Genomic DNA, 17,361 nt, shown 5'->3' on the forward strand with positions numbered 1-17,361 from the left:
CTCTTCGAGATCCTCAACTTCGTATTAGAACCGTAGTGACCCTCGACCGAGAGGTCAAGCGGACGAAGAAACGCCATCGCCAGTTAGTGAAGGTTCGTTGGAATGCCAACCGAGAACCCGTTATCACTTAGGTGCGTTAGAACCAATCGATTAGGAAGTTTCCTCCTCACGACTCGATTATTCGTGCATACTTCCTTGCTTAAATTCTAATTTCGGGACGAAATTCCCTTTAACGGGGGGATGATGTGACAACCCGATATTTCGAGACAATGTAATGTAAAACCAATCAAATTTAGGTCAAAATATAACTTTCCTAAAATCTTATTTGGGTTAATTAAAGTAGTAGGAACCGTATCAAGGTTTTCGTACATATAAAGAACCCTAAAATCCGAGTTATAATGAAGAAGTTATGACCAACCGAAGATTCTCGGAAAAACCGGCATCAGCGATTAATCGTAAAACGCGAAATTTCGATGCAATAGTTTTTAGCCTTAAGTATCTAAATGGAAGTTATAGACAACCTCAATCTATGATCGTGCATAAAAAGAACGTCCAAATCTGACTTCGGATGTGAAAGTTATGAATTTTAGAAGAAATTCCTTAATCACGTCATTTTAATAAATAAATAATAAAAATAATTTCGGAATTTGCCAACGGAATCTAAACGAAAGTTGTAGATCATGGTCTCACCTTCGCGTGGATATAAAGAACGTCAAAAAAGGAGTTCGTATGAGGGAGATATGAATTTTAGAAGTTTAATTAAAATAAATATGAATTTAATTATAAATTCCCGGTATTATCCGAAGGGGAGTCACCGGATAGGACCGAAGTACGCCCTGCGTACCTTCGTACGCCCTGCGTACTGAGATCGAGGGTCTCGGATCGTCCACGTCGCACTATCCGAAGAATCTAACCCGTCCGACCCGTCCGAAGCTCCGACCCGTCCGACCCGCTGTCCCGTCCGACCCGCCGTCCCATCCGACCCGCGTACCCAGCAACCCGTCCCATCCGAACCGAGGCAGTCGAGGCTTCGGTCACGCATGACGTACGCGTACGCGCTGCGTACGAGCGTACGCCCCGCGTACGGAGGCGGTTCAGCCTTCCTATAAATAGGATGCGAGGCTTTCCGAAAAAGTTGCTCAATTCTCTCATTTCTCTCTCGATCTTGCCTCGTTTTCCGTGCCCGTTATAACCCGAAGCTCTGGTCTTTTTGCTCAAGTCCCGAGGGTCGATTTTACTCCCGAGATTCCCGAGAATCCCGAGGAAAATCCGTTTCCCGAGACGAAACTCTGCCCGGTTTTCCATCTCGCTATCTTCAAGCTTTCATGTGAGTTCATACCCCTTAAATAATGTTTTAAACTACTTTTAAATGCTTTATGGGGGGGATACAAGTAGAATCATGCTACTTATTATGTCAATTGCATGTGATTAGTAAGTAGGAGTATATTACTTATTACATCAATCACATGTGATTAATATACAACATTCAAAAGATTTGGCTACTCATTAGCCGTTTTACCAAACAGTTTCCTTCAAATGATTTTTATAAACATTTTATATGTTTTAAACTCCTTATTACACTGTACCTCTTACTCTGTTTATCATATTTCAAACTTATTTACAACTGCGGTTCAAACAAATGTCCCTTATACTTATATTGTTTTATCAAACTTATTCCTTCAAATTGTTTTATAGATTGACATCAAGTCGATCTTTCCTTAAACTAATATTTATGTTTCAAATGTTTTACCAAACTTATTTATGCTTTTATATTATAAATTGCATGCCTCTATATGTATAGTTATATAAAAAATGTTTAAAAGACTTAGGAAGGCTATCCACCCTATTTCCTTTTCGCGCCTTGAGATGTGGTCTGGTGGGATATTGGATACTCGTCCGAAGGTCGTTTAAATATTAGTTATATATCATGTGTACATATAAAGTCATAAAAGGTTCTTCTAGTTCATCATATGCCCTTGGGTAGCAAGGGTATACATCCACGTCCATACGTACCACTTAGATTACTAGTAAGCTACCATTTGGGTAGTTCAGGAAGATACTAGAACTATTACTAGAACACGATATCATACAACGAGTCAGTTCATTCATGAGTCAATACTTTCTAGAACGTTGATGTGCAATACATATACATCTATATTAGGACGAGAACATATACAATTATACTAGAACACTTACATGACAATACTTGCTAGATAAAGAGATCACACATTACAGCTAGCACACGTAGAACATTTCAGTACACCATAAGTACAATTACGTGATCACACTTACATGAGTACGCTTTCATATACATAGGATAGACGTCATTAGGGGCTATAGCTCAGAACCAGTTTAGGATCTAACTATACTGATAAATCACACTACGATTGTGATTGTTATATCGAGTATACATGATCGCAGGTAATGTGGTGCTCACGGCTTGCATTCATGCAGGGGTCGTGTGTGGGTCCTAAAATCCCTCTGATAGGGGAGCGAAACAGTCTGGGATCTAGACATCACATTATACCTTATCCATCAAATAAGGCAAGTTGAGTATCGGTGTATTGATATATATACCTATATATATATATCCAAATACTGTGGTACTTGGTAGGTTTACCCTAGATTTAAGGTAATAGGTACGGTTATAGTTCGACACTACACCATAGTACCATTCCTTTCCCATTACATTCACTTCGCGAATTTTTCATAGGAAGCGCGGTAATGTAGATGCCATCTGTTGATAAATAGTAGCCCTTTAGAGCTACGATTTAGTACTACGTTAATTTTTCCAGTACATATTTCAGTGATAACCTCACTTAAACATAAATATACAAAAGATATTTTGAGTAATGATAGTTATACTTTGGAAAAATACTTACTCTTACAAGAGACACACACACACAGAACAGTTAAGTCTTGGTAGAAGACTCCTTTTGTTACTAATAGGAATCATAGGGATTTCTAGGGATTTTTCAAACATATACAGTTGAGCTACAAATGTTTTCATACTTATACTCGTTTTCTTTCCAAGCAATGTCAAGTCTTAGAAATTATAAGTTTTCACAAATTAAGACACATTACTACTTATGATCTCACCAGCTTTAAAGCTGATACTCGCTTTCAAAATTACTTGTATCCTCAGGTCATCATAGACAGGTACCGATGCAAGGAAAACCGAAGATGGAGCTTATTCAAGACTTATCTTTCATTTCGATTTATGCTTTTGTGTTTATCAAAATTTGTCAGAATACAATTGTATAAACAATTATTTTATTAATGCAATGGACGATGTTGTTGCTTGTTTACTACTTTACATTGTTGTTGATATTATACATGACGTCCTCCGCCCCAGAACGTTTCCGCCGTTCTCGGTTTTGGGGTGTGACAAAAGGAGACTAATTAAATATATGAGGATTGATTTGTAAATCATTCATTCTTGTATGTTGGGCTTATGGTTCATGATTCACTAGATTGGGCTAGGACCCATTGGGTGCTCCATGGATGCTACATGGAGGTTATAACCCATGGATCACGGGGGAAATGAAAATTCATTCATGTTAGGGTTAACATGGTGTAAACCTACATGTGACACACTATATAAAGAACCTCATATGGAGTAAAATCGGAAGTAAGACACAAAGGGGTGAGGGCTAGCCGATTTAGTAATAAAGTGTTCTTCTCTCAAGTTATTCCAAGAGTTGTGGTGTTGTGTGAAACATTTGAGGCATCACATTTGGGGTGCTAGGTTTACAAGGTCTTAAGAAATCCAAGCTACAAGAAAGGTATGTCATTCGACTAGTTTTTATACTACAAGTACCCAATGTCATGCTAGTTAGGATGAGAACCTTGGAAAATAAAATTTGCATGAATATTAGAGAAAACATAGATCCAAGGTTTCTAGAGTTTCATGTACACCATAGGAGTGTTAGAATGCTTAAAACCCATCAGTGGTATCAGAGCCTAGGCTTGTTTTCTTTGTATTTGATGCAAACTGCTTGAAAAAATCGAATTTTCTGCTCAATGTTCAGTGGACTCGCCGAGTCCATGGGGGGGGGGGGGGGGGACTCGACGAGTCCAAGTGTTAATTCATCCTACTCGTCGAGTGGTTTCTTGCACTCGACGAGTATCAGGCCCTGTGTGTAGAATTTCGATTTTTCCTGCTGGAAATGGACTAGAATCATTACCCTAAACTGTTTTGGGCTTATAAAACCTATTTTTTATTTGGTAATGATTATGCTAATCCATTTACAATTTTTATTATCAAAATTGCAAGTTTCATATATGTTTATATGATTCTTGAAACAGTTGATATGAACGTTCATGCTTATAAGTTTTAGTAAGATCATAGGAATTATTTGCAAATTGTTAGATGATATAATTCTTGATTTAATCCATAATTTGTCCTTAGATTATAGATTACCAAAAGTCATTTCTTTAAAGAGTCATGAAAGATCCATAGGTTACATAAAGTGAAGAGTCTTCATTTTTATAAACCATTAAACTTATAAGTTATGAAGTTGAAAGGTTTTGAATAGTTTCAAAACTTGCCCTCAAGTTTTGGAATTTGTAAAGTCACTTTAGAAAACTTTAATTCCAAACCCTAGAGTTGTAAAAGTTAAAATTCAACCCTTATACTTTATAGTATATACTATATATATATAGTATATATATATATATATATATATATACTATATATATATAGTATATATATATATATATATATATATATATATATATATATATATAAGAGCAAGTCAGTTTTATCGTTAGTATGCCTTATTCACGAAGCCGGTCTAGAAGGGGTATATGGTTGTTGCCTACAAAATGGCAGCTTAATGGGTGTCCACTCTCACCCACCGCTTCCTTAACTGGTGCAGGGTCATTAGCCGAACGGGTAGGACAAGGACTATAATTCTCATTAAAAGTATAATGAAAAATATAAAGTAACTAAATTTTTTACAAATTCCCAATCTTATTTACTTTAGGAAAATGTGAAATTGGTGTTATCCCATGATATTACACTTTATACCTTACCAAGTCGTTGGTGGAGCGTGTGTGGGTAACCGGCACACTAACATGGACTAGTAAGAGTGGGAAAGGGTGACTTAATGTTTATCATAGATCGGTGGAGAGCATGTGGGTAACCGGCACATCAATTAGGTGATAAAGATTAAGGGTACCAAGTTACTTTACATGGTTATTCACACCTTGTTTGTGATCCTCGGCATCCCAGTCACAAACTTGAGAGGGCACAATCGAGATTTAAACATGCCATTGAAAAGTTCAATGAATCTCAAAAGAATCTAGCAGTTTCAATCCAATTAAAACCTAATAATTTATTTCGTTTTTCATCGTGGAAATTAGTGAATCGTCATTCGCCTACCTTCAAATATTTTATCGCTTGGATTACAGCATCCCTCTTTCAAGTTATAAAGTATGGTGTTGGGTCCTAGCCTTAATATTACATTTTGGTGTTTTATTAAGGATTCTATATCTAATCAAAACTTGTCTTTCTTCTTTTCAGATGTCTTCCAACAATGTTGCTTCAGGCTCAAACTCTACTGGATCCTTCTCTCTCATGAACCTTTATGGGAGAGTCATATTTGAAGGTTCAAACTTTAATGATTGATTCAAGAACCTCAAGATGGTTATGCGGTACGAGGACAAGGAATATGTCCTCGACAAGGAGCTGAAAGAAATTGATGAGTCTACTAATACTTTAGAGGAGATCGCTGACTTTAGGAAACATGAGAGAGATGCTACCAAAGTGGCATGTATCATTTTGGCCACAATGACCTCTGAACTCCAAAAGTCCTATGAGGACTTTTACCCTTTTGAGATGCACATGGACTTGATAGACCGCTATCATCAAAGTGCTTGTTAAGAGAGGTATGAAATCATCTCTTTCATGATAACAAACCCAAATGAAGGATGGTGAACCGGCCATGGGCCACATGCAAAAGATGCAAAGATTTGTGGACCATTTTCTGAAGTTGAATGTGAACTTCCTAGAGGAGTTGGCTATTGATACCATATTGCATTCCTTACCTACTTATTATGATCGGTTACGGATGACCTATCACATGAACAAGGAGGAGGTCACACTCAGCAAGCTTCAAGTACTTTTGAAGACCGCCGAAAGAGGTCTTAAAGGTAAGTTAATTGTTACTACTCCGACTCTTAACACCGCCCCTTTTTTGGAAATCGGGCAAAGTAGAGGGCAGAAAAGGATGACCCCTTCGAAGAGTACCGAGAAAACTTCTCTTGATGGATCCTCTTCAAGTGGAACCAAAAGTGGTTCTGTCACTCCGTCTTCCAACCCAAAGGAAGCTCAACGTTTCTATTGTCAGGAAAAGGGGCACTAGAAACGAAACTGCCCCAAGTACCTGCAAGATGTTAAGGATGGGAAGGTCAAACCTATCCATGCAGGTATTTACACAATATTTTTCTTATAACTCACCACATACTACTTCTTGGGTCTTTGATACAGGTTGTGGTATTCATATATGTTATGATTTGCAGGGCCTAAGAAGAATTGAGGATGTGGAGCACGGAAATATAGACTTGTTCATGGGGAATAGGAAAGCTTCAGTTGTCATCAAGATTGGAGTTTATTCTTTGTTGCTAAGTAGTGGGTTAATATTAGATTTGAATAAGTGTTGTTACTCGTCTGAAATGGCGAGAAATATTTCCTTTTATGGTTTGTACAAACAAGGATTTACCTTTTCATTTAATAATGACGTTCGTGGTATTAATGCTTTTTATAATAATGTTCTTTATTTTAAAGCATTACCTTCTAATAGTGTATATGAAACTGTGTTGGTTGTAGACAACTTAGGAAATAATGTATTACATATCGATTCTTCCACTACTTTGGATAAAGCATCCTCATAGCATAGTCGTCTTGCACATGTTCTCAAGAAGCGCATAGGCCAACTCCAGAAGGCCGGAGTCTTGGAGTCATTTGACTTAAGGTCAGATGATAGTTGCGAGTCTTGTTTTCTTTGAAAAATGACAAAGTCACCCTTCAATGGTACTTGTGCCAAGGGTGAAGGTTTGTTGGACCTCATACATACAAGTGTGTGTGGACCCTTCAGAACCGCCTCTAGAGATGCTAACCGCTTCTATGTGACTTTTACAGATGACTACAGTACATATGGTTACGTTTATTTAATCAAGCATGGATCAGAAACCTTTAAAAAGTTCAAAGAGTTTAAACATGAAGTGGAGAATCAGTTGGGCAGGAACATTAAGATGCTTCAATCTGATCGATGAGGAGAGTATCTTAGTACAAACTTCCTTGACTATCATAACGAATGTGGAATTGTTTGATGATTGTCACCTTCCAGAACACCACAGCTTAATGGTGTAGCTGAGAGGCGCAATCGAACCTTGTTAGACATGAATCGTTCCATGATGAGTCAAGCTTCATTACCAAACTCATTCTGGGGTTAGCCTTAGAGACTTCCGCCAATATCCTTAATCTAGTCCCTACCAAGAAGGTTGCCAAAACACCTCATGAGATGTGGACTAGGAAAGTTCCTAATTTAGACCATATCCAGATTTTGGGTTGCGAGGCATTTGAGAGACATGAGACTCAGGATAAGCTCAAACCTCGAAGTGAGCGATGTGTTTTCATCAGCTACCCACAGAAATCCTTTGGTTACCTCTTCTATAGACCCAATGAGAATGTGGTCTTTGTGGCAAGAAGAGGGGTCTTTCGAGTGAAAGAATTTCCAAGCCAAGGAAATGGTGGGATGAAAATTGACCCTCAAGAACTTCAAGAGTCAAACGGTGAAGGAACCTCAAACCCTAGTAATCAACCTGAGGAGGAAACTCTTTTTGATGAGTTCGTACCTCTGAGGCGTTCCACAAGAGTTAGGAATCCACCTGAGCATTACTACGCTTTTCATATTACTGCGGAAGGTGATGCAGTTATTAGTGATAGTACACTGGTAAATTTGAATGAGCCTAATAGCTTTACGGAAGCCATGGTGGGCCCTGAGTCCAACAAATGGAAAGAGGCCATAGACAGCGAGATTCAGTCCATATATGACAATCAAGTTAGGAACTTGGTTGACAATGTACTGGTGTGTAAGACGGTAGAGTGCAAATGGATCTTCAAGAAGAAGACCGACATGGATGGGAATGTACACACTTATAAAGCACGACTGGTTGCGAAGGGCTTTACTCAAACTCCGGGAGTTGACTATGATGGGACCTTCTCACCATTAGCGAAAATTAAGTATGTTACCGTGACAACCGTCAATTTCCAGTCAAGTCAAAGTCAACTAAAGTCAACAAGTCCAACCGATCAACTCATCTAACCCTTGTATGCTAGGGTTTTCATTACGTTTCTTATTGAACAACTCGCACTCTTAATACAAAGTATCACTTAGAGTTTTCAGGTGTTCGGGAACTCTAAACCCTAATCAGGGCAAGTGATGAAACCACTCGATAAAACATTATTCCTTACCCCTCGGGGGCATATGACAATCATAACAAGACTTAACGAGGTTTACAAACCTTGAATTACAGAGCCAAACACTCAAAAAGTTCTCAAATGAAGTCTCTCTCAATCTCTTTCACTCTATCTCTCCCAAATCTCTCTTTATATGAGAAATCTATGACAAATGTCAATTCCTGGTCAAGTCAAAGTCAAATAAAGTCAACAAGTCAAATCGGTCAACTCAACTAACCCTTGTGTACTAGGGCTTACGTTAGGTAATTACTATACAACTCGCTATTCTAATAAGAAATTATAAATTGAAAAGTCCGTACGTCTAGATTTCCTTAACCTAAAACTATGGTAAGTAACGAACCAAACTGATAAAACAATGTTGCATACTCATCGGGAGTGTGTAAGATCCTTAAACATGGCTTAACGGGGTTTATGGACCTTGCGTTGCGAAGCCGGACACTCACAAATGTCACACACGAAACCTCTCCCAATCTCTTTTACTCTATCTCTCTCTATTTAGAATTCTCTCCCAAATCTCTCCAAGAATATGAAATCTCTCCCAAATTCCTCTAAGTATGTGAAATCTCTCCCAAATCTCTCTAAGTATGTGAAATCTCTCCCAAATCTCTCTAAGTATGTGAAATCTCTCCAAGTATGTGAAATCTCTCCCAAATCTCTCCAAGTATGTGAAATCTCTCCCAAATCTCTCTAAGTATGTGAAATCTCTCCCAAATCTCTCTCAAAAGTTCCTTTAACTTTTTATAGTCTTTTGGGCCATCCCGACCCTTAACCAGGTCAAAAACGGCTTAAAACAGGGTAAAAACGGACAAAATAGACTTAAGGACCCGAAACCCCTCTTAAGGAGGTGAACCCCTCTTAAGGAGCCGAACCCTCTTAGGAACCGAACTTGTCAGAAGCGAACCTGTCAGGAGCGAACTTATCAGAAGCAAACTTGTCAGAGCCGAACCCTATGTCGGACCGAAGGCTCGCATAGACCGAACCCGAAGGTCCTCTCGGACCCAAACCTCGCATGGACCTTCACTTCCTTCGCTTTCGCCTCTCACGCCAGACTTCGCCTTTGGGCCCAACTGCATTAGGACCGAACCTCGGCCTAGGACCGAGACATCTCGTAGGAAACCTTTTTCCACCCGGTTTTCGACTACTTTTGCGTTCTAAGCCTGATTTTAATTATTTTAGCGCGAGATTTTCACCCAAAATTTTATTTTAACATATAAGGCCCCATATTTATTAATTAATCACGTTTTTGGGGATAAACCTTATCCAAGAAGAGTGGGTGAAGTACAAGAGGTGGAGTGTTGACTTTCCTTTAGTTAATGACACAAGCAACCACCCCCACACCCACTCAATGACCAGCCACACTCCTCCCACAATCCCTAGTCACATCCTTGTACTTTATCATCATTTCCATCCATTCTCACGTCCTAAGAGCTGGGAAAACTCACCCTCTCTCCTCACTTCACTCATTTTCTCTCATTTCCACCAAAGATCAAACACTTTTCTCTCAACTCTTCTCTCTCAATTTCGAGGTTTCCAAGGCATTTTCCAAGGCTTTCCTTCTACTTTTAGTAAGTATATTCATCCTCCATGTAATTATTTCACTTCCCTCTACTCAAATCATAGATATTTTACATAAACATCATCACATTTATGTTAGATCTTCGAACCTTCAAGACATCTTCTTAGTGTTCTTGAGTAGAACACTACCTTTCTCCATCATCCATCTACTGAAATCATATAAGGTGAGTTCATACCCCTATCTTTTCATGTTTTTCTTAAGTTTTAAGGGGGGGGGGGGGGAATACAAGTTAAAACACCAAGAAGACAACTAAACTCATTTAACAGCCTTCATCAGAAAAGTTCAACTCCATTCATGGACTGTTTTGGTCAACTTAAAAAATGTAGTTTTCAAAACTGTTTTAGGTGCAAGTAGTTCTAGTTCTTAGCATTAAAATGACTACTTGCACACCTCCACACGATTTTCTACGATTTATGGTGATTTTTACAAAACTGTCTATCATTTCAAGAACCAATCCGGATTATTCTGTGATTATGGACTTTTTCCCACATGTTAGAGATCACTAAAAATCATGGGAAAATTTATACAAACTAGACACATTTTCTAAACTCTCAGAATTTACGGATTCTGATTTCGACATTTGATGATTTTTCTATAAATTTTCTAAAAACAGGAATAGAAATGTTATATTTAGAAAATACTATCAATTTCATTTTCACCTTGTGACTTGTTGAGCAAGGTGTGTACCGTTACGTGATTATATGTTATTACATTATATGTCATTTTGTCTTGGTATATAAAGGTTCATCAGAAAACAAATGGATTTTTACTATAATAAGTATGGTGAAATGATAAATTGTCATAAACAATGTGCACGTCCATCACCTACAAACATTCGGTAAACTATGACTAGTAAAGTACTAATTGAAATACATGTGGTTGATATTACATATTATTTACCTTAGCTCGAAAGTAGGAATCTTATATAAGGATAACCAGCAATACAAAAAAATTATACTTAGTTATGATAAGTATAAGTAAGTCTATTATGCACCACAAATAAATATGCTAGACTATAATAGATATAGTTAGGTTGCATATACATTACAAACATTATGATAGACTATAATAGGTATAGTTTATGTTCATTTACATTACGAACTCATTACAAAAGGTTTTCATACAAAAAAGGGTACAAATACAAAGTACCGGTCGTAAACAAAAAGGGGTACATTACAAAGTACCTGATATTCTTATAAACGGGGTACGAATACAAAGTATCGGGTTTATACAAAAAGGAGTACATTACAAAGTACCTGATATTCTTATAAACGGGGTACGAATACAAAGTACCGGGTTTATACAAAAAGGGGTACATTACAAAGTACCGGATATTCTTATAAACGGGGTACGAATACAAAGTTGCGGGTCTATACAAAAAGGGGTACATTACAAAGTACCGGATATTCATATAAATGAGGTATGAATACAAAGTACCGGGTTTATACAAAAAGGGGTACATTACAAAGTATCAGATATTCTTATAAATGGTGTACGAATACAAAGTACCGGGTTTATACAAAAAGGGGTACATTACAAAGTACCAGTTAATCTTAGTATAGTTATAATGACTCACGTAGGGAGTTACAAAACTTAAAGTATACGGGATTTTATAAATCCAAAAGGGTTTTTATGTTGATTTAAAACCACTTTTAATAACAATAAATATAGATTTTTCTTGTACACTTTCGGTCTCGGTATTTGAGACCACATAATACAAAACTCACACGCACATCCAGTCTTAGGTTTTAAGACTACATAAAATTCATTACAAAGATTGGCTTTTAAACTCTTACTGTCAAAAGCTTATGAACTCACCAACTTAATTGTTGACACTTTTTCAAAAATACTTGTATTCTCAGGAAATCAATGAAACAGGAAAACCAACAGCATTTTGAGGATGGGGCGTTAAATCATCAAACAGTTCATTTTATCATCATAATGTACTTGATTTGAAACATGCAAACATATACTTTGGTGTAACTTTTTCAATTATATTTATGATGGTTGTATTTACATTGAGCACTATTATACTCGTTTTTGTGATATTATACATGAAGTCCGCCACCCCCGGATGTTTCCGCCATCCTTGGTTTGGGGGTGTGAAAAAATCTCTCCACGAATGTGAAATCTCTCCCAAATCTCTCTGTATGAGAAATCTCTCCAAGAATGTGAAATCTCTCCCAAATCTCTCTTTGTATGAGAAATCTCTCCAAGAATGTGAAATCTCTCCCAAATCTTTCTTTATACGAGAAATCTCTCCAAGAATGTGAAATCTCTCCCAAATCTCTCTTTGTATGAGAAATCTCTCCAAGAATGTTAAATCTCTCCTAAATCTCTCTTTGTATGAGAAATCTCTCCAAGAATGTTAAATCTCTCCCAAATGTCTCATTCTATGAGAAATCTCTTTAAGAATGTGAAATCTCTCCCAAATCTCTCTTTGTATGAGAAATCTCTCCAAGAATGTGAAATCTCTCCCAAATCACTCTTTGTATGAGAAATCTCTCCCAAATCTATCTTTGTATGAGAAATCTCTCCAAGAATCTGAAATCTCTCCCAAATCTCTCTTTGTATGAGAAATCTCTCCAAGAATGTGAAATCTCTTCCAAATCTCTTTTTATGAGAAATCTCTCCAAGAATGTGAAATCTCTCCCAAATCTCTCTTTGTATGATAAATCTCTCCAAGAATGTGAAATCTCTCCAAAATCTCTCTTTGTATGAGAAATATCTCCAAGAATGTAAAATCTCTCCCAAATCTCTCTTTGTATGAGAAATCTCTCCAAGAATGTGAAATCTCTCCCAAATCTCTCTTTTTATGAGAAATCTCTCAAAGAATGTGAAATCTCTCCCAAATCTCTCTCAAAACCTCTTTTGATTTATTTTAATCATTTGGGGCATCCCGACACTTGACTTGGTGAAAAACCATTCGAAACGGGGCGATACCTTGGAAAATGGCCTTTTAGGGCCGAAGTCTCTCAATGGGGACCAAACCCTCCTTGAGCCGAGGTCCCAAGAAGCAAGGCCGCAGCCATCTAGCCGCGAAGGCCTCTAAAGGAACCGTAACCATAATACCGGAACTGCTGAAGACCGCAGCTGAGCACCACACCAAACCCTCGCTTCGGACCTTCCTCAGACCGCAGTCCCTTCCCTTAGGATCCACTTCAGCTACCAAGTCCTCTCTACGGTTCTAAGGCTACTGAGATCCGAGACCAGCCCTGACTTCGGATTTCCCCATTTTTCACCCAGTTTTCGACCATGACTCCGTTTTAAGCCCGTTTTTAATTATTTTAACGGGGGATTTTCACCCAAACTCATATTTTCACATATGAGGTCCCATATATTCATAAATTCAACATATTTTTAAGGAAATCATTAATTAAGAATAAAATCCATAAAGTAAGATCTTATGGTGGAGTGTTGACTTTGTCATAGTGTTAGACACAAGCAACCACCCTCATACCCACTCCATGACTAACCCACACCCCTCCCCACCATACCTGGTCAATCAAGAGTACTTTCCCCACCATTTGGCCAGCCACACTCTTAGTCAAAGGCTGAAAACTCACCCTCTCTCCTCATTCTCACTCATTTCTCTCATTTCCACCAAAGATCAAACACATCTTTTCTCTCAAATTCTCTCACACAATTTTGAGATTTCCAAAGCATTTTCAAGCTTTCCTTCTACATTTGGTAATTAATATCACCCTTCATATGGTTATTACACTTCCTTTTACTTAAATCATTGATTTCTTACACAAACTCCATCATATTTGAGTTAGATTCTCGAATCTTCAAGCAGCCCTCCAAGTGTTCTTGATTTGAACACTTCTCTCCTTCAACATTCATCCACTGAAATAACATAAGGTGAGTTCATACCCTATATTTTCATGTTTTCTTAAGTTTTTTTTTTGGGGGGGGGGGATACAAGTTAAAACACCAAGAACACAACTAAACTTTTCCAACAACTTTCATCAAGAAAGTTTAACTCCATTCACGGACAGTTTTGGTCAACTTAAACATTTTAGTTTTCGAAACTATATTATATTCAAATATTTCAAGCTTATACCTTTAAAATGACTACTTGCACATCTCCATACTGTTTTTCTACGATTTATGGTGATTTTTACAAAACAGCCTATCATTTCAAGAACAAATCCGGACCAGTCTGTGAATATGGACATTTTAACCCAAGTTAAAGACTTCCAAAAATCATAATAAAAGTTATGGATAAACTAGAAGCATTTTATGAACTCTAAGAATTTACGGATTCAGTTTTTGACTTCGTATGATTTTTCTAAAACAGTGCTGAAAGGCTAAAAACTGGTTAGCAGCTTATAACTTTCATAACACTTTGTATTATGTTGAGCAAAGTGTATAACAATAAGATCCAAATATTGAATGTATTTTCTTGATATTTTATCATTATAAACTGAAATTTAGACGTTCATGATAAGTTTTACTCATTCATTTTGAACACATATAATAAACTTCAATGAGCATAGTTTGTAGATTTTTACTACATGAAAAAGGTTTTACCCTCAAAACAAATGGGTTTTTCATATCCTACATGATAAACTATAATAAGTAATATTTTAAGGAATTCGTATCACTAATTTATTCAGAAAAGGTGGTTTTACTTCCTCCACGAAAGAGGTTTTAATATCAAACTATGTGTAAACTAGTTAACTTAGGTTGTGAGGCAATTCTCTACCCGTACGTTTGAGTGTGGGATCCAAATTCCTGTAAGTTATAACCAAACTCTCTTGTAGGGAGAGCGTGATAATTGTGTATAGATCTATATTGGGTTTGACACCCCACACCTTGCTGCTAGCTACACTGGGACCGACAGGTCTACGGGCGACAAGAGTCATAGTATCCTAACGTCTGAAAAACGTTGTGCATGTTATTTCTAGTCATAGTATGGTTATAGCGACTCACATAGGTAATTAACAAATTTTCAAGTTTACAAGGAAACTTTTACCTTAAAAAGGGGTTTCCTTCTAAATCAAACGAGTTTATGTCAATTTTAAACTTACATGAATTACTTGAAATATGGTAAAATACTTGTACACTTTCGGTCTTAGGATCAAAGACAACTCATAACACATGAAGATTACGGGGTTTTTCTCAAATCAAAAAGGGTTTTATACCGATTTAAAATCACTTTTATATCTGTAAGTATGGAAAATACTTGTTCATTTTCGGTCCTGGGATTTAGGACTACATAACTTTTATAAGGAAAATATTGGATTTTCTTTGGAACAGATTCTATTAACACTACATCTCGTCTAGAATTGTTAGACTTCAACAGTTCATTTAACTCAATTTATATATAACTTATATATGCTGAGTGATCATAGAAGGAATCTAAGGGTCCCTCTAGAGTTCATTATCGTGTGACATAGGAGCATTCATTCCACACTTAACTAAGAAAATATTGGATTTTCTGGAAATCATACTCTATCACTTTTACAAGGAAAATGGTTACTTACTCAAACAAAACTCTTATGAACTCACCAACTTCATTGTTGACACTCTTTCAGAACTACTTGTATTCTCAAGAAATCAGTGAAACAGGAAAACCAACAGCGTTTTGAGGATGGAACGATAAATCGTCAAACAGTACATTTTGTCATCATAATGTAATTGATTTGAATCATGTAAACATATACTTTGGTGTAACCTTTTTTCAATTATATTTATGATCGTTGTTATCACTTTGAGCACTATTACACTCGTTGTTGTGATACTATACATGAAGTCCTCCACCCACGGACGTTTCTGCCATCCTTGGTTTAGGGGTGTGCAGATTGGTATCAGAGCATTGTTTAAAGTGAACTAAGTATATCGAACCACATAAGATATACAAACTATAAATGCATTGGGACCAAGGTCACGGATTTAACATTTTTCAAATAACTATACTTTTAGAAATAAATAGTTTCTTATTAAAAGTATATGTGCATGCATACATACTAAGGTCAGCATCATTTTAGAACAAAACAAAAGTAATGATTGTTGAATGGCACAAGTAGGCTTGGGGATGTATGGTCAGGTCTGGGAAGGACATAGCCTGATCAACTATGTCTAAAGCAGAGGTGATTAGCATATGCCCGGAAATGGTTGTGGCGTTGCAACAACTCTAAAAACTTACCAATTCTATCTACAAAAAAACATTGAAAAACATAAGCCAAACATTAAAATACTATAGGAGTATTTTGTAATACTATAACCAACTTATGTGAAAACTAAAGACCCCTATTAGTAAGTCTTTAACGACTGAGTGCATTCGCCAAGGTTATACATAATTGAAGATATTATAGACTCAGAATCTATGACTATTGCTCTACTTCATGTTCCTTCTTTGGTTGTGGATTTAGAGTAGAGTCATTTATTCGAAGGTCTATTCTATCTCATATTATATATAATTGGTATGCACTATGTGATTATAGACGTGACTAATATGGATCACCCCCTATAAGTATTAACTATAGGGTTAGACGCCTATTAATTATCTCTTCCACTCCTATTCTCGCACGTATAACATAGCAAGATCCTACTTATCGGGCGACCCCTACCTTCCTAACTAGGGAAATGGTGGATGGTTATGAGAAGAATCAGAAGCGGAACCTGAGGTAATCAACCCTCCATGCATAGCCAGGTTTCCCGTGAACCGTTTTGACTACATCATACCTGTGCCCCGATGGGCAACTATGATCGAGGGTTGGAGTTGACGGCAATGACAACAAATCACCATGTGGAGACCAACGAGGGTGCTATGACCTCAACCACGGGAGACCGACTGACAGAGCCCTCCCGGCGGATCGCGAACATCGGGGATTAAAACAGGGAGACCGCAAACCGAGTTCGAAAACTATGCGCTACTACAGACCCTACTGTCTCACGTACCCGAGACTCAGAAAGAGACTACTATTTCAGAGACCAACTTTCTTTTTAAGACCTTATCGCCGCTCGGGTAGAGGCGAAAGAGTAGCAGGGTAGGCACATGGCATTCGAAGAGAGAATGGTTGTAGCTAAGCGTCGATTGGCAGAGCTGCAAGGTGCATCAACTTTGCCTCAGGCATCGCAAGGGACGGATCGTCGTGAGTTCATACCGCTCACAAGACCTTGTAAATTAGGTTCATAAGTATACGTTGGTGCTAATATATTCTAGGTGTATGCATGACACTGTGATTTAAGCGGTGATACTTATCGAGAGATCTAACTGCTATCAAAACTTTTCCTTACATAGATGTGAGGTAGACATGCATCGAGGTCAAAAAATTTCTCTGAAACCATA

Source organism: Lactuca sativa, chromosome 9, assembly GCF_002870075.4.
Source record: "Lactuca sativa cultivar Salinas chromosome 9, Lsat_Salinas_v11, whole genome shotgun sequence".
Classification (NCBI taxonomy): Eukaryota; Viridiplantae; Streptophyta; class Magnoliopsida; order Asterales; family Asteraceae; genus Lactuca; species Lactuca sativa.